Source organism: Manis pentadactyla, chromosome 9 (genome assembly GCF_030020395.1).
Source record: "Manis pentadactyla isolate mManPen7 chromosome 9, mManPen7.hap1, whole genome shotgun sequence".
Taxonomy (NCBI): Eukaryota; Metazoa; Chordata; class Mammalia; order Pholidota; family Manidae; genus Manis; species Manis pentadactyla.
The window spans coordinates 126,540,003-126,561,478 of record NC_080027.1 but is presented as its reverse complement, the minus strand read 5'-3'; the positions used below and the strand labels follow the sequence as shown (position 1 = coordinate 126,561,478).

General features: G+C 49.6%; 2 long non-coding RNA genes across 4 annotated transcripts; one reads left to right on the top strand and one right to left on the bottom strand.

Moving 5' to 3' along the window:
* Window positions 1-7,732: 7,732 nt before the first annotated feature.
* On the bottom strand, window positions 7,733-17,495 carry LOC130684989 (uncharacterized). 3 transcript variants are annotated; one of them, XR_008999466.1, is made up of 6 exons: window positions 16,897-17,495; window positions 13,448-13,487; window positions 12,745-12,839; window positions 9,185-11,863; window positions 8,066-8,207; window positions 7,733-7,910 (listed from the first exon to the last, which is right to left on the bottom strand). It is a non-coding gene; the product is annotated as an uncharacterized LOC130684989 (long non-coding RNA). The 3 variants fall into 3 exon arrangements; XR_008999468.1 differs by having other exon boundaries at window positions 9,185-11,607; XR_008999467.1 differs by lacking the exon at window positions 16,897-17,495 and adding an exon at window positions 16,573-16,642.
* Window position 17,496: 1 nt separating this feature from the next.
* LOC118924581 (uncharacterized) lies at window positions 17,497-21,231 on the top strand. Its single transcript, XR_008999465.1, has 4 exons — window positions 17,497-18,003; window positions 18,140-18,217; window positions 18,625-18,779; window positions 19,660-21,231. It is a non-coding gene; the product is annotated as an uncharacterized LOC118924581 (long non-coding RNA).
* The last annotated feature ends 245 nt before the right edge of the window (window positions 21,232-21,476 follow it).

The window sequence follows — 21,476 nt, the reverse complement described above, 5'->3', positions numbered from 1 at the left end:
ATCACATCTGAGAATTTCTGATTTTTTGTAACTTCCTTAATTCATTACAATAAATACACGTCGTTCACATATTCACACCCCCAAGACCCCGACCTAGAAAAGGAACGCAGGGTCACAGAGCATTTTGCTGGGGGCAGAGGCGGGGTACTCACTGAGGCCCCAGCGTCCTCACAGCACGACCCTGTGTTTGCTGCCGAAGAATCCTCGTCATGCAATTTTCCTCCAGCCAAACTGGGCTGGTTGGATTGCTGGAGTTTTCCTGCTTCCCACTCTGACTTTTGCCTCCGCCTGGAACCGTCTTCCGGAGGCGAATACCCCGCCCCTCACTCGGCAGGCCTGTCCTTCAGGACACCGCCCACCCCCAGCGCCCCCGCTTCCCACCCACCTGGCTCTTCTCTCTCCCTAATCCCTCTTTCCAGCAGTGACTCCGGCTTCGTGCTTCTTTCAGGGCACTATTACTCCATTCCGTGCCAGAAATACTCACCCTGAAGTCACTCCTACAGACACACGTTGGGGGGCGGGGGGCCCACACACCCCGGAGTCATTGCAAAGTCCTGTGTGTGTGCACATACCCATGTTTTCCTGCGAGGGAGGACCCACAACTTTCACCAGGTTCTCAAACCTCTCAGGACCCCAAAGAGGGAAGGAAATACCATTCAGCTCTCCTCGGTCCTCCTGCCTCGGAGCTCCTTCCAGGATGCGCCCAGGTCGGCGTCTCCCCAGCGCCTAGGAAGGAGGCTTGCACGGAACCGCGGTTCAGTTGTTGAGCTCAGCTGGACCGCGTCAGCACAGGTGTTGGGGTTTACCAAGTGGAAAGGGGAGAGTTTTAAAAAGAAAGAAGGAGAAGAAAACACTAACTCCTCCAATTTAAAATTGTATCACCACCCACAGAACAAAAGTGAAAGTGAAATCACTGTGCTTTTCTCTGAAAACCGTGAGCCCAGCCCACCAGCAGGACCAGCATAAGGGGTCGGGCAGGGCTGGGTGCCGCCAGCCTGCGCCTGACTCACTTCGATCCTGGGAAATAATTCTCCCAAACTCGTTATACCTCATTTCCAACTTACGAAACTTGGAAAATAACCTTGCCCCTTATCTTCCAAACAAGGAGACGGTGGGGAAAAACAGATGGCTCACCGAATGCTTTCTTAACGCCTCATCCTGCAGCGCCCACAGACCTTATTAGGAAGCCTGTGGTCGCAAAGGCCCCCCAGCAAAGTGCTCGCGGCCACCAGCTCTCTCCGGTCTAAATCATTTCTAAACACGCTCAATGGAGCGTCGACGGGAAGGGCGTCTGGGCTGCAAGGCGCTCTGGCCACGCTCAGAGCACATTCCCAACACATCCTCGCCCCTGCTCCCGTTTGGTGAGCAGTAGAAGTCCCCCCACCCTTTCTTGGTTCGTAAGAACCTGGGTGAAATGCGTTATGCTCGTGAAATAAGCAGGACCAAAAGGGGTGCCTGGTGCGACTCCATTCCCGTAAAATCTGGAAGAGCCAAGGGCCCCGTCTGACGAGTGGATGTGCAGGTGCCGGGCGGAGAAGCGGCAGGGGCTCGAGGAACCTGTGCCGAGGGCGAGAGGTGCTCGGTGTTCTGGCTGTGACGTTTCCACGGTGTATACACATGCCGAAACTCAGCACATACGTGCATTTATTGTATGGGAATTACACATCGATAAGGCTCTCTTTAAAATGCACACATCAATAAAACTGTTTTTAAACATTCTATCATCTCATTGAATTTTTTCAAGGAAACTGACCCTGTAAATGCCGTCTCCATAAAAGGTGTTCTGAAAAGTGAGCTTACGGACCTCCTAGGCTGCCTCTGGTTCCCTCTTGAGTCCCCAGGACTCAGCACAGGAAGCCAGCCGTTAACACTCTGCCCCCCGCGTGTGGTTTCAGGCCCCAGCACTCGTTCTGGTCCCTCCCCGGAAATGACCGCCTGCTTCTCTCTCCTCCTCCACGCTTCCCTCCAGAGGCCGCCCCTGCGGCCGAGCTCAGTCCCCGCTGGGCTCCGGTAGCTCCTGGGTTCACTGCGAGCCGCCCCTCAGCCCCGCCCTGATCGGGTCTGTAGCTCCTAGTCTCCCCAGGAGCCGCGCACGTACAGGGGTTCTCACCCTTCCTTGCTGCCTCAGTGTCCCTCGGCGGCCTTGCGAAACCTCAGAATAAGGTAAAATAGGCGTTAACTGAGAAAAAACTAATTATGAAATACAGCTGTCAAACTATTCACACATATATTTGATGTAGTAACATATGTGCCTTTTTATTGACGTATTAGCTGACAAGACCCAGCAGCAGTCAGATAACTGTCATTCTCTCAAGTGGTGGTAAGCCTGCACACATTTCAGGAGAGCTGCAAACACTGTGATTTGATGTGTAGTCTGCAAACACGTGTGACTTCCTGGTGACAGTCCAGGTACAGCTAATTCTGCTCTGCTTTGCCGTCACCACGCTCTCCAAGGAAACAACGATGTGGGGACTGAAAATACCATCTTTTCTCTATCCAAGTTCACCAAACCCCCGAACCCCACCCAGGGACGAGGCCCTGTGACAGCTACATAGGAACTGCTACTTGGGGAGGCTGCGAGTCCCCTTTGTGCACACAGGGGTGACTTAGTACCCAGGTACAAAGCATTGTGGTAATAACAACAACAATATTAAGTATGAATTCAAAAACAAAGATAAATACTTCCCTCTGTTATAATGGTTTCCATTACTGTCCCTATGCTCACATCAAGGTCATCGTGGAAAACTGTTCGCTGACTTCCAAGGAATTTCAAATACATCTACCTGGGAGCACAGCATCGCCCGGCCTCCTTACCAGTCTTCAAGTCTCCAGGCCCGATCATAAACCCTGAGAGGGGCACACAGGAGGGCCGCGGGGACTCGGGGCAGGAAGTCCGTCCCCTCACCAGGACCGCGCGTGGCCGGTGTGACCGTCAAATGCGTCCTGCCGCCCTAGACGGGGGAGGGATGTAAGGACGCCCTGCTCGGTCTCTTCCCCCTGTGGCAGGGATGACGCAGGCCACTTGTCCTGGCCATGCCTCTCTGAATATTACTAAACACTTCCTTTCTTCTTTCTGTTGCAGCTGTTGAGAGCATTTCATAAGTGTAAAAGCAATGAAATAGGTTCCAGTGAGCTCGAGGGGCCCCTAGGCAGAAACTCCCCATTCCTGGGGGTGTTCAGGCGACCTCCCCGCTCGCCCCTGACCTGTGGGCCCCGAGGTGCTGGCCGGCCCAGGCCAGGCTGGTCCCATTCTGCCGGCACCCTTAGCAGAAGGGGCAGCTTCCCCACCTCCCGCCCGCCCCGGCCCAGCCCTTTAGCGTTGGAGGCGGGGAGGTTTCTTAGCTTCTGGAGTTTAATTCACATGAACCAAGGTGAGAAAAGCATTTCACCTGAAAATCTCTTTTCTGCTCCTGCCCAAGCAACTGGGGAGCCACTCTCACCCTAAATCAGTCCGACCCAAAGGAATGCTGAGCGTCAAGGTGCTGATCTACCACAGCCCATCCTGCGGTAGCCTGGCCCGCCCACCCTGGAAACGCGGCGTGGGGAGCTGGGTGTCTACGGGGGGGGGGGGGGGCGCTGCCTGCAGGAGGGGCCCCTCTCCCAGCCGCCGGAGGGGGCGCGGGCTCTGGCCGCTGTGGCCTCGGCTGACGTGGCATGTTGCACAAAGCAGAAGCGAGCTGCTCTCTTCGCTCTTACTCACCAGCTTTCTACCTTGTCTGCAAACACTCGAGTTGATTGCATCTGCAGCACAGAAACAACTCCCTTTACACCACTTCTCCCCAAAGTTACCAAACGGCTGCCCCACTATCTCTGCGTTCCAACTTCTCAAGAGAGCAGCCCACAGTGGATGTCCTCACTCCCTCCCCCGTCCGCTCTCCTGGCCTCTCTAAACTCTGTTCCAGCCGCCAGTCTCTGTGCTGGACGGCCATGGATTTACTGAAACGGGGTGCCAAGGCCAGCGAGCTCATAATGGCCTCATAAATGCCAACCGAGTCAGCGGATGGCGCTGAGTCTTTGGCCGCCATGATCCAGTGACGCCACACACTCCTCCACAGGGAGCGACGGCCCCTGGCTCTCCTCCTGCCTCGGCTTCTCCTGTGTGTCCCTTAGGGGCCGGTGCTCCTGCTTGTCCTTCGGTGCTCTTCTCACAGAAGTTACCCTTCTCTCTAGGACAGCTGGTCCATTGGGCCTAAGGCTTTTTCAGCACATGAATCCCATGAAACAGAAACCACATGCACCTATGCAATGTCTAATTTGACACCCATATTTGTTTAACCCAAGTTTAAACGGTTTGCAAAGGCCCCAGTGACAGCATTTTGTACACGCTCAGACCTTCTTCATCGTACATCATTCTTTTTTCTGTTTTAACTCCTACTTCCATTCCACTGACCGCGCAGATAACAAGCTTTATAAGATATAAATCACATATCAGACAAGTCATCCCCTTAACGTTTACCGTTTAATGTTTTTAGCATATTTAATATTGTGCATCGATCACCACAACCAGTTCCAGAACATTCTCCTCACCCCAACAACAAACCTCGTACCCACTGGCAATCACTCCCTGTCCCCTGCTCCCAGCCACCACCCTAAGCAGCCATTCGTCTACAGTCTGTCTGTAGGTTCGCCTCTTCTGTCCCAGGGGATCCACTTCAGAAAAGGGTGCGTCCATGAAGGATGAGCCGTACAACATGTGGTTTCTTGCAACTGGCTTCTTTCCCTCGTCATGATGTTTTCGAGGTTGTAGGATGAAGCAGCATTTCATTCCTTTTTATTACCCAATAATGTTCCATCGTAGGGATGCACCACATTGTGTTTACATGCCCGTCAGTCGGTGCACACCTGGGTTGTGCCCACTTTGGGCTGTTATGAATAATGCTGCTGTCAACATCTGTGCACAACTTTTTGTATCACCCAAAGATTTTAAACCTAATTTATTTTTAGGCTTCAAAACCTTTCAGCAATAACCTTTTCATGTCTCATCCGCACACTATGCACATAAATTAAAATAAGAAAGTTTCTGTGACCATAATCCACTACATACACAAAAAAATTTTCTGAATTGAGTAGCAATAAATTCCAATTATTAGTAGCACACAATTGATTAGAGCATCATGAGTATATCACAGACTTTAACACTCATTAAATATAAAAAGTAAAATATTATTGCAAATACATCCCTAATGAGATGAACTGGGATTATTTTCCAGTCATTAGTTCACAGGCCTGTGGATGCCTTATTATTACAATAAAACAGTTTGGATATTGGATACTCGCATCACTACTTTTATTTTTATAGATGAAGTTGCTGAGAAACTCTTCAAATACCTAAGGGATGGAAATATTCTACATACAGCAATGTTTCTTAAATCTGTGAAATCTGCGCAAGTCTTGGCCCCAAAATCACATTGTGATCTGTCACCAACAATCACTTTAAGGCCTCTCTCCAATATACTGAAGGCAAAGCACCCCGGCCACCAGGGCTGCGAGAGGCAGTGTCACCCCACCCTCAGTCACTCGCTTTCTCACACCGCACTGGTGTTCATCACCCTTTGTTTGGAGTCCAGGAGGCTGCTCCACACCCCAAAGCCCATTCTAGCAAGAAGCAGGGAAGGCAAGAAACTGGCCTTTTTGCTGCTAAGCGGGAGGTGGGCTTGTCCCAGGGGATCCACTTCAGAAAAGGGTGCGTCCATGAAGGATGAATAACTTAAAGTCGCTTCCCCCCCGCAGACCACTGACCTCATTTATTTCAACAGCTTGACTCCCAACTGCAGACTCAACTCAGCTTTCCCCAGGCCCAGACCCTACAGCCTGCAGCCCCATCGGCCCTCGAGCCCCTCAAGAGTCCCTCACGGAGCTACTCTCCCAGACCCACCGCCCTCTGCCTATGCCCAGGCTGCTCACACTGCTGCCAGGTGGATATGCTGCAACGGCAGATCCCGCGGAGCCCCTGCCCCGCTGAAATCCTTCACAGGTGCCCAAGGTCTGTCCTGGCCCTTTGCATGGAAAGCACTTTCTCAGAGAGACAGAGTGAGGCAGGATCCTCTCCAGGGAAACACAAACGCCCAGCCTCTGACTCTCAGACACGGTTAAGACGGGCCAGACCTCCAGGGGACGGATTCTGCAACAGAACTGGGTTAAGGCAGTTACCCGACAGGTGACCCTGAGTGGATCTTTGACATCTTTGAGCCAGTTTCTTTCTACATCCACAGAGGAAAATAATATCATGTCTCTTAAAGGGTAGGTATAAACATTAAATGATTAAAATGTATGTAATGTGCTTAGTACAGTGCCCTACACATGGTAAATCAGAGTAAGACCTCAAGAAATCCTAGCCACCATCACTGTGAAATAAACAACCAGCACTGTAAGTTGAGTGTCTAACGCCACTGCAAGGTGAGCCCCATCTGCAGCCTCCCCTCACCTCTCCCCCCACACCACTGGCTCTCCTGGCCTGCTTGCTCCCAGGTCGGGATTCCACATTCCTTCGTCTTCACATTCACCGTCTTCCTCACCTGGAATTCTTTCCCTGCCATCTGCCTGGTGAAGGCCACCTTCAAAAAGGCCTCACTGGCTGCCCTGTCTCAAGTCTCCTCTGCTGATTCCTCCTCTTCTTCTAGAACTCTCATGGCTGGAGTGCTCCAGAGCTCAGCCCCTGGGACCCCTGGTGATCTCTGAAGGCTCAAGCTTTCAATATTTATATGCTGGTAATTTCCGATGGAAATTTCTAATGACCAGATTAGACCTCTCCCTCTTTGTTTGTCCACCTCCCCTGGGATGTCAAGCGGAATCTCAACATTGTCAAGAATGAACTCTTGATCTTACCCCCAAATCTGTTCCATCTGCATGTGGCCTCCCTGCCCCATGTGTAACAAACTCCAACATTCCATCTGCTCCTGCAGAAAACCCTTCATCTCTGTCCCCATAATAAATCCAGTTGGTGCCACCCTCCGAACACACCGGACTCTGGGGGCTTCTTAGCACTCTAGGATCCCGATCCCTGCTCAGACCCCCTCTGCTCCTTTACTGCGTCCTGCAGCAGCTTGGACCTGGTCTGCCTGCCTCAGATCAGCCCCTGCAGGCTATTCTCAGCACCTCAACCAAAGCAGTCTTCTAGAACCTCAGACACACCGTGCCCTCCTCTGCTCCAGACCCGGCAGCGGCTCCTTCACTCTCTCATCGTAAAACCCAAAGTCCTTGACATGATGCTGAACAGTCTAACCCCTTCCCTCTCTGCCCTCACCTCCCATTACTTGGCCCCCTCACCCTCTGTTCCAGTCACATCAACTTCCTTGCTATTCCCAAATCTTGCCAGTAGGCAATTTCCTGTTTGCCTTAGCTGTTTCCTCTGCCGGGAAAACCCCTTCCACCAAGATCCCCACATGGCTGACTCACTGTCAATGTCAGACCTCATCTCAATATTTATATGCTGGTAATTTCCAGGTGAGCACAGCCCTGCCTGGAGCTGGGGCCCAGACACGGCCCCGGAGCCCAAAGCATCCCGTCTCCTCCCCATGGGGTCCCAGGAAGCCCCGTCTCAGAGCTGGCCACACCCTGGCCTCGCAGATGAGGTCACCTTGCTGGGGTCCCCTCCGGCTCCAGGCTAGGACCTAGGAAGAGAAGGGGTCAAGTCAACGGTCCCAGGTCAGCAGGCTTGCAAAAACGGCCGAGATTCGCACTGCGTCTGCACGACGCCCTACCGCGGCCTGAGTTCGCCCGGCTCTGCTGCCTGCGCCCGCGTCCCGGTTCTGCCCCCGCGTCCCGGTTCTGCCCCTGCGCAGACTCTGACTCTACGGGCAGCGAAGTCAGCCCACTTCCAGCTCTAGGCAGAGTCGAATGGAGGGCAGTGAGCTCAGGGCATTTTTACTGATTCTTTTAATTCCAAGTCATTGCGTTATGGCCAATCTAAACTGGAAAGAAACAACAAATTTTTAATACATTTCCCGTTTTCATCAGTAGGTGTTAATTACAGAACAGCTCTGAGCAGAAAAGCGTCCTAAGCTGGAACCTTTCGGGTCCCCGCGCGGCCCTTTGCTCCCCCACCCGCCCCCTCCGACCGGCTCACTGTGAGCAGCGGGAACGCCGGCCTGATGACGCCCCGGGGAGCAGGCGTTCTCTGGGCGGAGAGGCCCTCTCCGCAGCGACCCCGGGGCGTTGCAGTGACTCTGCCTGGGCTCACATTCTCCCCCCGCCGCCGACTAGGAGAGCTGTGGGAATGAATGACTTCGCCTCTAAGTTTTAGCCTGCTCAGCTTTAATTATTAAAAGCTCCTCCTTTACAGGGGGGGTAAGGGGGCTGCAAGGACAGAACGAGGGGATGCGACTGGAGCGCTGGCACAGGGGGAGCAGGCGCCCGGAGGGCAGGAGCTGCGGTCCCGTCCCAGGGCTCCGTCCCCAGGGCCCACGCACGACTGCAAACCCTCTGGGGGAAGATCACAGCTGAGCGGCTTTAGCGTAAATTCCCACCTTGTGAAATGGCCTCAGGAGGTTTGCTGGTGTCGGTAAACGCGCTCTGACTTCCTTGTCAGGGGGATGTTTGCATCCTCTTAAGTCTCACATACTTAACATTAAAGGGAACCACTTTTATATTATAAAAATAAAATAGCAGTTCTTAGCACAAATTACTACTTTTGTTTTTATCTATAATCTACTTTCCCAGGAGTTCTACAAACTTTCTTTCTCATTCTAAGGAAACTGTACTCCCTGCCACTTCCCCTATTAATACGGTTGTTGTAACATCTCACTGTCTATTCAGCTGCATGATCAAAATAGGAAAACAGACTTCCTAACAGTTCAATAAAAGTGAGGCACCAACTCTATCTGGTCCATGACTGGGCTGTACTTCTTTTGTTATTAATCTTTTAAAAAAGAAAACTACCTTAAGTGTCTTAATTTTGCAAAACTCCAGAACAATGGCAAATACTAATTTTCTCTTTTTTCTGAACATTGCAAGACAACGCCTTTAGCCATTTATATTCATTGTCACTTTCTAGGAACAGGAAGAAATATTTTAAGAATTTCCCCAACAAAGTATCAACCAGAAAGAGGGCTTTATCAGGCCATTAGGAATCTCAGAAAACAAGTTTAAAAGTTAATAGTAAGTTACAATGTCTCTATGCATTATCCCTCTACCAGTTTTCTTATTTGCATTTAAATAAAAATGTGCCAGCCAGCTGCTTGCTTACAGTTTAATTTTCAGCTGTACTTTTCCTGGGTGCAAATTGTTTTGACTCTGCAAAGACTCGGTGACTCAGCACATTCAAGCTGCAGACTTCAAATTTCGAGGGTGCCTGCATTCCCCGCCTCTTCCAAGTGCTGCTGAGAAGCTGTCAGGATGGGATTTTTATTCTTCTTCTTGAAGGTTTGAAACACCAAAGAATGTAAACATATGGCTCTCCAGGAAAAAAATTTAAAAATAAAGGACAAATATAGAATGAAGAAAAAATAAGATTGTCATATAAACAGTTGAGTTGGATTCCTAAAAAGACTGTTGCATTTAACTCCATTAGCATTTAAATGGCCCCAGCAGGACACGGAGGAAATACTTCACTGATGTTAAAAACGTGGGGAGGCTGGTAAAGCTTGCGCCTTCTCCTATTGTTTCAGGGCAGCCAGGTTTTCCCACTAGCAGGATAAATAGCCCACTGTGAGGGTAAAACCGGCCCTGAGAAAACTCAGGTCGTTTACAAAAAAGGCAAATCAACTCTTTTTTTTTTTTATTACAAAGACTGTAAGGCCGAGGAAATGAGAAATTCGAGCCCTATGCTTTTCTAGTGGTGTAGGCACTCCAGGTTCCCAAACCTTGCAGATGATCAGAACCACAGGGGGAGGTTTTCCTAAACGCTGATACACAGACCCCTTCCTGCCCCCAGTTCTGATTCAGTAGGTGCGAGGCGGGGCCCAGGCATCGGGCAAACACTCACCCAACGGCTTCCTTTCGTGTGGGGGCGAGGGGTCCGACAGAGCTGATCAAACCCAAGCTGCTGCAAAACTCAGTCACACCCCCCACCCCAGGCCACCTGCAAACCGTACAGGAGGAAAGTCAGATACTCTAAAATACAGGAGAGTGGTCTTTGTACGTAATCGTAGTTATTAAATACTAGGAACATTCTTAATTGTGTTAACTTTTAAAAGTCCCAAAGAAATCCTGACTTTAAAGTTATTTTAGGATGTGACCTTGCCTCCCAGTTCCTGTTTATCATGAAGAGCTACACATATCTTTGCGCCAGAAGCAAAGCCGCCTGGGCCAGGCCCTGCGCCACCCGTGGCCTTCAGGCCACCCCCACGGTCTTCGCGGCAGCCCCGGAGGAGCTACTCGCTCCCCACTGTACAGAGGAGGGCGTGCGGGCTGCGAGCAGCGTTCCAGCGACGAGGCCAAGATGTGGGCCGAGCCGGTGGCTTCCTCGGAGGAATGCACACGTCAGGTACGAACCTGTTCACGTGGTACGGGCTCTCTGGCCTGGTGCAACCTTCACACCTTCTGCGAACACTGGGGTGGGCGTCTTGCCAGGCACCGGGCAGAGAGGAGGAGAAGCGGCCCCCTGTCTTGGACAGGCCCCCTGCCCCTTGCCGGGTGGTGGAGAGGCCAAGGAATCATCTCTGCGAGGGTCCCCTGGACCTCGACAGTCGTCTGTCCCGTTGTCCTCAGGCGCACACTGTGGCTCTCTGACCGCACGTCTCTGCACGTCGGATTCAGAAATGCATTCCCCCAAAGTACGGGGGCTGCGTGCTCTGTGAGGTGCGGCGGGGGGCGGGCGGCCGGGGGCCCTCTCTGAGAGCCTTCACAGAGGATGTGGCTTGGTGCCGAGGATGAAAGGATCTCCCCGAGCACAGGGGACAGGGTGCTCTAGGCCCAGAGCGGCACGAGCCGAGCCGGCCTGGCCCAGCGGGGGACCACACTGCCCAGGTGCAGCTGGGGGAGCAACGGAGGGGCAGGGGCAGAGGCCAGGAAAAGACCAAGAAGGGGATTCCACGCTCCATGAGGAATTTAGGCTTTAAGAGATAGTAAGGGAACCAAGAGTAGTTTTCATGCACAAATAGGACAGGGTTTGAATTTTAGGAAGATGACGCTTGCTACAGGGTGGAGATCAGCCTACATGGAAGGTGCAGGGTCTGAAGATCAGGGGAATGCTGGTGTAACTATCGGGCCAAAGCCCCCTCCAGACTCAAGCCGTGGTCCTGGGGCGAGAGGGGGCACCTCACTGGAGAAACTTCTGAGGTTCGGGGTGTGAGCTTTGCAGCCAGGTGGCAGACTGCCAGCTGCAGGCCTCTAGCTGGGCTCGCGGGCAAGTTCCTTGCGGGCACATGGTGGCTGGCTGGCTGCAGATGGAGGGTAAGTGAGGGAAGCACGCAGGCTGTCCGCACGGTTCCTAAGCAGGTGGGTGGGGGCACCTTCGGCCAGGCTGGGGACACGGAAGAGGAGCTTGGCCTGCAAGGCAGGGCGGTGGGTCTGCTGCTGAACTTGGGGGGCCTGGTGAGCTTGGGGGGCCTGAAGGTTTTCTTTTATGAATGGTTGTTCGGGGTCAGAGCTACAAGAGATTCATGCATGAGTCGTGGGACCACAGCTGAACCCCTGGGAACGGCACCTTAGGGGGCACTGTTCGTAGGCCTGTCAGCAGGAGCCACAACAGCGATTAGGTCATTCAGAATGGAAGCTCTGGCTCAGGTTCATCAGAAACAAAGAGCCATTCAACAAACATGCCCCAAGAGCCCACAACATCCCGGGCAGCACCCCGGGGGCCTTTTAAGGCTCCAGTGAACGGGGGCAGGTGGCAGGCAGCAGGCGGCTGAGGGCCTGGGGGAGGCCCACGCTGGCTCCAGGGCTCAGGTAAGGCCTGCTGAGTAGGTGACACTTGAGCTGAGACCTGAGATGACACAAACGCTAGCTGAGGGCCACTGAACTAAGGCTTCTTCTAGGCCTTTTATTATGTGTATTATCCTATTTAGTCCTTCCAACAACCTAGTAAGGGAGATACTGTTATTGACCCCCTTAAAAACAGGGGAACTGAGCCTCAGAGCTGTTGAGGAGCCGGCCGGGCCCGCCCAGCGAGGGGCGGGTAGGGAACACCTGCTGCAGGAGGAGCGCGCTCCTACCCGCTCGCAGACCGCCTCCCGCTGTCTGGGACGCTCAGAAAACCAGAGTGAACGAGGGTGGAGCGACCGACAGTATGGCACCGTGGTCGGGGGCACAGAGGGTGTGTCTAGAAATAGTAGGCGGCTGGTGTTTGTTATATTGTTGTTTAAAGCACAGTAGCTTCACAGAGAAGCGGTCAGAAAGCCCCAGATTTAAGTGCCGGCTCACCATTCACTAATTCTGTATCTGGGGGACAAATAACGACCTCTTTGAACCTCAGATCTTTTCAGCTGTAAAATAAACCTAACCCACAACTCAAGGATTCCCCTGCAGATGAAGGATATAACCCACGTGGCGATGGCAACTGTGCAGCGCACAGTGTCATCTTTGGCAGCTGGGGATGCTAGAGAAAGGTCCCCATGGCGGAGAACACGCCGTCATTTCTTCACAAAAAGCTGAAGTTCAGGGTGGGCTCAGCGTCAGAAACAGAATTGTTAATAACTAATAACTGTAATAATCATTAATAACTAATTGTTATTCTGAGAAAAAACCTGGGTGGGGCGAACAAAGTGCCTTTGACACCCACAGCTGGTCGTACCCACTGGTAGGGAAAACTACCCGTCTTCGGCCCCTGAGAATTTGCTTGGATACAGTAAGCGGGGTTCATCTCACCGACAGCCCATTCTCCGGGGACCCAGTTGGGAAGGACAGGCTTCTGCACGGTGCAAAGCCCCCTCTACTTGCCTCATTCCGGAACAGTGTCCTCCCTTGCGAGGTAGAAACAAACAGCAAAATGAAGGTGAATTAGTTCGTGGGAATAACAGACCCCAAGATCCCGGGGTGCCATGTGCAGGGCCGCAGGGGCCCCACCATGTGCTGCGATGGTCCAGAAGGAGGTCTCCCAGTCGGCAGCTCTGGGCTGGCTGTGCAGAGGACCCGGTGCCGGCTTTAGCAAACTGCAGGGAAGTGCATGTCAGCAGGGCGCTGCCCGCCTGCACCTCCCATGGCACCGGCCTCTCCTCCCCACGAGGGCAGCTGTGCCCAGTACAGCCGGGCCCGCCGGAGCGGAGGCAGCCCCTGTTCAGCCGACAGTCCGTCCTGGCCTGAGGGCTTCGCCCTGCTGGTCTCTGGGGAGTGTAACTGCCTCTGCAAGGCCTTCCGGAACGCCTGCCCCTTCGAGGCTCCCACCTGGATGTGCCCACCTCCCCCGACAGCGCCCCCACCTCCACACACACCCACACAAACTCACATGAACATTCTATTTCACTTTCTTTATAGTACTTAAAACTATGAGAAATTATCTTGTTTAGTTTTTCACTGGTTTCTTTTCTGCCCCTCCCCACCCTCTGCTAAAAATGGAGAGCTCCGTGCATACCTAGATGTTGGCTTTCTTGTTCGCCTTCTATCCCCAGCACCTGGCAGGAAGTAAAGAGCTCAATAAATATTTATTGAATCAATAAAGTAACGCAGAAGAGCCATGATCAAGTTGCAGAGGCAGAAAAGTAAAAGCTGAGTCTGAGAAAATGGTGAGTAGCTCCTTCTGGTGCGGCTGCGCACAGAGAGATGGGGCCAGACGGGCTGCCTGCACAGGCCGGGCCCAGCCTGGACCGGGTAGGCAGGAGTCTCAGCAAGCGACCCCGAGAGGGCCCTGAACAGAGCCGTCCTTACGTAAGGGTAGGACTGTGAAAAGAATTCACTGAGATGAAGCCAGAACACCCAAGAAAAAAAAAGCATTCATTACCCCTAAAATAGGCAAACTTAGGAACTTTGATGGGATGTAATATGTGACATACATATAGTTAAAAGTACTGTTTTACATATTTGAACGTTGCTAAGAGAACATGCTAAAAGTTTTCATCACAAGAAAAATAGTTGTTTAACAAATGGAAAAGGTAAGTCTCACAAGTGCTGGAAAACATTTGGGGAACAGTTTCCAAACAGTCAAAGAATCAGCTTGGTAATATCTCTGAAAAGTGAAACTGGATGTGTTCAAAATGCACCCATTCTGCAGCCAGGCGTCTAGCCTAAGAACTTACATCCGGCATCTGACACAGGGAAAGATAATACAAGCACTGTTTATATTGATGAAAGATTTTAAACAATCTGCATAACCACCAACGGACTGACTAATAAAATGTGGTATTATTCATACCATGAAATACCAGACAGCAAGTAAAAGCAGTGAGTGCACATAAATGAATTCCATATATAAAAGCAGAGGCAGATCTCAACAACAAAGTTCAGAGTAAGCCAACCACAGAACAACAGGTATAGTGGAACCACTTATGATATAAGCCCATGAAACACTACATATTAGTTATGACTACATGTAAACATATAGAAAATATTTTAAAAGCACATTTCAAACTGCACATGGGCTCTGTGAGGTGAGGATAGAAAGAGGGGATAGAACAGATAATAGCATTCAAAGGGAATGTGACCTAATCTCCAATGTTTTATTTCATCAAAAAGGTTGAAACAGAAATGACAAAAATTATAGTAGTTAATTTTGGATGATGGGAATATAATACAATTTTTACTGGGAATCATTAGAGGGCTGCTAGACACAGATGAAAAACTAAAAGGGTTTTGGGATGAGTGGAGAGAATAGAGAAGGTTGAATGGAGAAAGAGTTAAAAATTATACCTTTTCTTTTTTAATGATAAGAGGCTGACCACACCATTAGAAGAACTAAAAAAAAAAAAAGAAAAGCCATTGCATTTTGTTCTAGAAAGGTTTGCTGTATTAATGACACATCCGTGTGATGTTCAGCAAGAAGTCAGAATTCAAAACCCCAAGCCAGGGTTTAATTGCTGTCCTAGGAAATGAGGAATAAAATGAGTGCCTCAAACAATTTTCTTCAAAAACAAAAATACAAAAATGTTAAGGTCCCTAGAGTATTTACTTGGTGTGTCTGGTTTTACAGCATGTATAGAAACCCCGATAGAGCGCCTGTTCTCAGAGAATGGGAGCCTCCCTCTCTGAAAGTCAGTCTACTAAATTTTAATACACATTTCACTAGAAAGCCTGGGTTCTGATCTCTTATAATCAACTAACTATGGTAGTCAGGCAACTTGCTAACAATTTCCTTTCCATGTAAACAACATAGATTAACAGAGCAATGACCCAAATTCACACTCTTCAAATAAAAAATTTCAAACACAAAACTTTTGAAATCAACCTCCCTGTTCTTACATGAAGACGATCCACTTCCGGTTATCAAAAGAATGCATTCGTCTTTACTAGAAATGCGCTCCCATTAGTATTTCCTATTTACATGTTTGCATGGAGCCCTCCTGTTCTAATACACTGTGTTTTGCAACTCCTGAAAAAGCCAATCGTTTTAGCTTTTCTCTAAAGAGGGAAACACGAGACAGTGGGTGACTCACGGGCAGAGTCAATATTGGAACCCAGAACCCGGGGGCCTGGCATTCCCAGTTCCTAAAACACTGAGGCTTCTGCTAACCCAGCAGAATTTGCTGCTTCACAGGACTGTGCTTATTTGAGAACTTGGGGACAGGCATGTCAGCTTCCCAAGCTTTCTCCTCCAGAAGTAGGCAGCAGTCAAGAACAGAAGTGGGCCTGCAGGCTACTCTTTCATAGTTGAGGAATATCTGAGTTTAAGGGACTCTACTCACTAACTTTGTCTCTTAATAAGGCAGAGAGCTAAACTCAACAGATACACCCTAACAAGTCCAGAATTAACATCACTTTGCTGGTGAGTTCGTTGAAGAGCTCTCTGTTCAGACTGGCTTACAGTCAAATCAATCTGTACCATTTAAACTATTTGCAGTTTTATGTTTGTTCCGAGTTGGTGCTATCTTAGAAGAGCTGAGCTCCTAACAGCCATGGGACTGGACCGCTGGGACTGACCTTATAAAGCCAACAGTTAGTGACTGTGTATATAAGGATTTAAGAGATTATTTCAGCAGAATAAAGTCGCTGAGGAGCCAGCAGGTGTAAAATGGCATTTCTTTCCAGTAACAAACCGAAGAGTGCATAAGCACCTGAAATGAAAAGATGGCTTAAAAGATAAACTAATATACCAAAATTCACATTTTCTGACAAGATCAGTATTTTCAGTGAAAAACAACCCAGTCATGTTTCTGACTGTGCCTTCTCAGGGGCCTTTAAAAAGCTTTTACAAATATTTCTTCACTATCACATATTTCTCATTCTAGTTTTGTAAGTTAAAAGAAAAGGAGCTAAAGTATTTATCCGAAGTCACACAGCCAATTCCTAGCAGAAATCAAACAAGGGTACAAATTTAATTTAGCCGTTAAGAATCTGACATAGTGTGTCTTTTTTGCTAGACTGTATTGCCTCCTTATTTTAGTTCTCTTAAGAAATAACTGTTTTCAGATCAGTGAAAGTGGTCACATTACAAAAGAAAGAAGGCCACCTTTAATTATCATCAGGTCCTTTCTTGAAGCAACAAAAGAATCAAGATTGTGCTCAAAAATAAGCTATAAAAATAACATATCGTATAATGTTACCTACATGTCTGAGCCTTCCTCGTATTCATTAAGATGCCATAAATCTTCCTTTCCTATAGCTAAAATATCCTAGAGTGGCATACAAAACACCCAGACGCACACAAATCCATCACTCAATCTCAGTCCATTAGTCCTGCCAAGGTCAGTATCGAGTATTCTTGAAATTTTCGCTTGTAGAATGAATAGATGTTTTGTAAGGATTATCTATTCAGGCAGAAAAAAAGGGGGGGAGATGAAAACGAGAAACAATTAGCTATTCAACTGGCACTGAGCAAATTCCAAGAAATCTTTTGTTTGTGTTTATTTCGTTTTTGTTTTACTTACCTACCTTGGGATTCCAGTCCATGAAAAGAAATACATCCTGTGAGACTTTTCTAGAGCCTTCCGCAGGCCTCCGAGGAGATGGTGATGTCAGCGGTAGCTCTATTTTGCAGCCAGGGACTGGAACCCAGAGCTGTGTATTTGCATTTCAACACCCCTCTTTTGTTTTCTGTCCCTCCACAGGCTCAACCAGTTCAAACAGCAGGTAAAGGAGGCAGTTAGATCTAATGACCCTAGAAAACTCAAGCAGAACACTTGTGCAAACAATGAGGTTGTTTTAGCTAAAAACTACCACTTACTTCATCAGTGAAGCCTACAAAGTGCAAACTAGACCATCTTGTTAAACATTTACCTGAGATTCTTCTTAATACGTGCTCTGCCCTACAGTGGGAAGAGCGGTGGGGGCGGTGGAGGTGACTTCTGCCTCCTGGAATGTCTCCTGAATAAATACCAATAAAATGTGCACATGCTCATTGGAATTTACAGGTTGCCGTTTGCACTTGATTCTGACAGCAACAGCCTCTATCATTTCTCCTGAAGCCTCTCTCCTACAGGGCACTACCAAAGTTAAAGGAGGAAAATGCTTGTTCGTAGAGAGAGTTGGACAGGCCATCCCAGCACCTGCAGGATGCCCAGCCCCAGATGCTGCTGGCGTGCAACTCCTGTCATGCCCAGCCAGGGGACTGCACGGTCAGGCCTCCGTGACGTGATCCAGGAGGCAGCTGTCCAAGAGTTTGATAATCCCAGCAATATTAGCAGATAAGTATTTGAAAAAGTACGTATTTTTAACAGGGAAATCCTCCAGGGTCCATTTTGAAGGTCAGTGTTTGGGAGAAGCCTACAGTCAGGAGGTCACTGAGGGACAGATCAGGGGTGGAAGAGACTAGGTTCATTTCCCCAGGGTCCACGGTCACACAGCCAGTTTGTGGCGCGGGCTAGGTCTCCAGGCCCGCACTGCGTGCTCTGGCTTAGACGGGGTTCACAGGGAATCTATGTCACACGGAATTCTGAGACTCAGCCAGTCAGCCTATGACGAAGACGTGTCTGCACAGATTCCAGAGGCCCGATCTGAGCACCCAAACCAGCTCCCCTGTGAAAGGACTTCAGCTCTTTGGTGAGCATCCCCTTCTCCGACCTGACTGAACTACAGTCCCGACTGTCCTCAGAGACCCTGGAACCTCCTGTCTCCCCTGCACTTTCTCCCAGTTCTTCGGCCTCTGCTTCCTCACTTTCCTCCTTATTCTATCTAGATTCCAAGATCTAAGGTCCTGGCCAGACTCCCTTCGCCTCTATTTCCTGCAAGTCCACCTGGAAAACACGAGCCTTGGGTGAGCCTGGCCAGGCCCATGGGCAGGGCCTTCAGACGGCCCTCAGCCCTCCCACTGACCCGAGCCCACTCCCCAGGGGCTGGCTGAAAGCCCCTCCCACGTTCCTGAGCCCCCAGCACACCCATCCACCCCTTCACTTCATCCTTTTTGTGCAGAGGAGGGCTCTCTGGTCCCCCCTCCAGCCGCAGCCCTGCCTGCCCTCCTGCCTCGAGATGAGTGGGGTTCCTCCCCTCCGTGTCCAGTCCCTCCACCTGTGCTTTTCACTCTCTCCCCTCCCATCACATTCAAAACAAAAGCCAAGGAATGTCTTCACCTTAGTTTACAAGACCTTATATTATCAGGCCACCCCACCCAGCTCTGTGGCCTCAGTCCCCATCCCAGTCTCTTCCTTGTTTACTCCGCTGCAGCCACAGCTCCGGCCTCTTCAGCGGGACATACCAAGCAGGCTGTTGCCTCAGGATCTTTGCTCACACTGTACTGTCTGGTCGTCTTTCCCCCGGAATACACAGCACAGGCTCAGAGCTCCCTCACTTCCTTCAGGACTCTGCTCCAGTATCCCCAGGTGGGAAAGGCTGACCTGACCTTCCTTGACCCCAAAGCCTATCCAAAGCAGGGTCCCTCCCACCTCAGGTTCTCTATCTCCATCAGCTGCTTTTCCCCTGTAGCACTTATCTCCACCTGATAAGTCCTATGCTTGTTTACTTATTGTCTGTTTCCCCCAGAAGGGCAGGGCCTCTGCCTGTTTTGTTCACAGCAGTACCCCTAATACCTAAAACAGTTCCTGGCTCCTAATAGGCACTCAAAAGAAAAAAAAAGAGCTGTATTTGATGAAAGAATATAGATGACTTTATGGTGCTAAAAACCACTTCCAACAGTCTCAGTCCTTCAGGCCTGGGACTGGGCAGCTCTTCCCTGGGGAGGGAGGAAACCTGGGTTCCTCACTTGCAAGAGAGTGGCTGGGAGCTTCGAATATATCAGCTCTAGTCTGCGCAACCCATTTGTGCCAGTAAGAAACAGAGAGGCTGAGGGAACGGCACCAGCTCAGCTGGAGTGACCTTTACCTTGTCCCCCGTAATGGGTTTTCCACAGCACCCTTCTCAGGGCAGCTGCAGGGACAGGCACTGAAGGGCCCGCACAGATCAAATCTGGAGATCAAAATGCTCATAAGGAGGAGTTAGGTCTCCCTCCTGACTCTGCCCTCCCAGGACAAAATGCAAACAAACTACCTTTATAAAGCACTAACTGACAGGCAGTCTGCAGAGCCGGCAGACAGTGAGGGCCACCCCCGCGCCACCCTTTACTCCTCCCCTGACCAACCTATGTCCTCCTCCTCAACTTGCCTGTAGATTTTCAAAATGCTATGCTAAATAAAATGTTGTTGGCCTTCGTGTTTGAAAATGTTGTTGCTGAGATGGCTGTTTTCTACGCTAGAATTTTTACAGTCAGCAGATAAAGTAATGGGCAGTAAATTCAAGACCAGTTCCACAGATTGGATCAACTTCCTCTTAACCTGCCTGACAAGAGTGAAGGCTCCCCCAACCCCTTGGTTTTATATTTGACATGTTAATGAGGAGGAGATGGGACTACGTAAATGCAAGCCACAGGTGGTTAAAATGGTTTCAGCCACTAGCCCTAATTATATATGCCTTGAAATCTTTTAGTGGAAATGTCACACTATAAACATCGTCTTTGTTTCACATCCTGTTCTTTTCCATTGTTGCCTGACAGAAGAAGTACCAGTGAATAGGGAAATTACTTATTTGGCTACAAAAATGAACATAAAATTGGAGTCATCTACCAGGCAGAGAACCAACAAAATTCTAGGGATTTTGGGGCTCCTGTTCCCAACACCCTTGCTTGTCAGAGGGGGAAACCCAGGTCAAGCAATTCGCTGCAAAGTGCAAGTCCTGTGGCCCGTGCGGCCAAGACTGAGGCACCCTGACCTGCCCCAAGACCGTGTATGTTCACCAGGACCCAGTAATTATCTTCTGACTGGTATAGGAGGAGGGAGAGGGAGAATTTCCACAGAAGACCTGCATATGACTCTTTTGATGCTATTCACAGTTCTGAATTGCAAATTACTTTTCAAAATTAGTTAGCTCAAAATACCCAGACACCTGGCCACAGACTGCCAACCTGATGCTCAGATGGGCGCCTTGCCCGGCTCGGCCTGTGACTCCCATCACTCAGTTGCCCTGGACCCCAGCCACAGCCGCCTCCGCCAGGAGAAACATGAGCGGCTCTGGGAACTGATCACAGAACTGCGGCCGGACCAAATTCTTCCAGAATGGGGGCTCTGTGGCCCGGGACGCCTCACAGCCAGGACATTTTTCTCCGCAAGTCAGCTCTGGGTAATGGAAGCAATTAGAAGAAATTCAGATGTGCACAGAACTTCTCTTTCTGCCTAATATGGAAATAATAATTAACTGTCCAAACATGTAAGCATTTGCTCATGGCTGATGATTCACCTTTAAAGTTGTGCAAAGAAAATGTCAAACTTTTTATAAAGTAATTTAACAATGTGTGTCAAGAGTCATGAAAATGTGTCTATTCCTTTTGACACAGTAATCTTATTACTGGAAACTGATCTTAAGAAATTATCCAAAAGAGAAAAGATGTTCACTACAAAATCTGAATTAACTGAAATGCCCAGTAATAAGGAAAAGGTTAATTGGAGCACATCTTCCCAGGAACATATTACATAGCCATTAAAAATGAATGACAAGGACTGTCACAACATGGACAAAATGCTGAGGACAATATTAAATGAAAAAGCAGAATACAAATTATATGTGCATTATGACTGTTCTGATATATTTTGATGTAGGAAAAACATGAAGGCAGGATTATGGGTGATTTTTTTCCCCTAGTTTTTCCTTAACTTTTGTAATGTTGACTTACTGTTTCAGTAATTTTCAAAAGGAAAACAGGTTATGTACAATGCTTCATACACTACGCTATACACATTTATCAGAACATAAATAATTTATAAAAAATAAACAGTTCATCTCAAATATTTGTCCTTAAAAATTGGGGAAGGGAAAATTGGGCAGGGAAGAACTAGACCAACGTCTGGCAGCCTGCAGAATATTCACACAGGTATTGCCTCCACCCCACGAAAACATCCAGCTCAGGCCCTCTCCCAAAGACACGGGTCGTGCACATCTGTATCCCAAGCTCCCACCGGGCTTGTGAAAGCGTCTGGGTCCACCTCCCACAACCCCCCTGTGCTCGGGAAGCAAGTAAGCCCTTTCTAGAC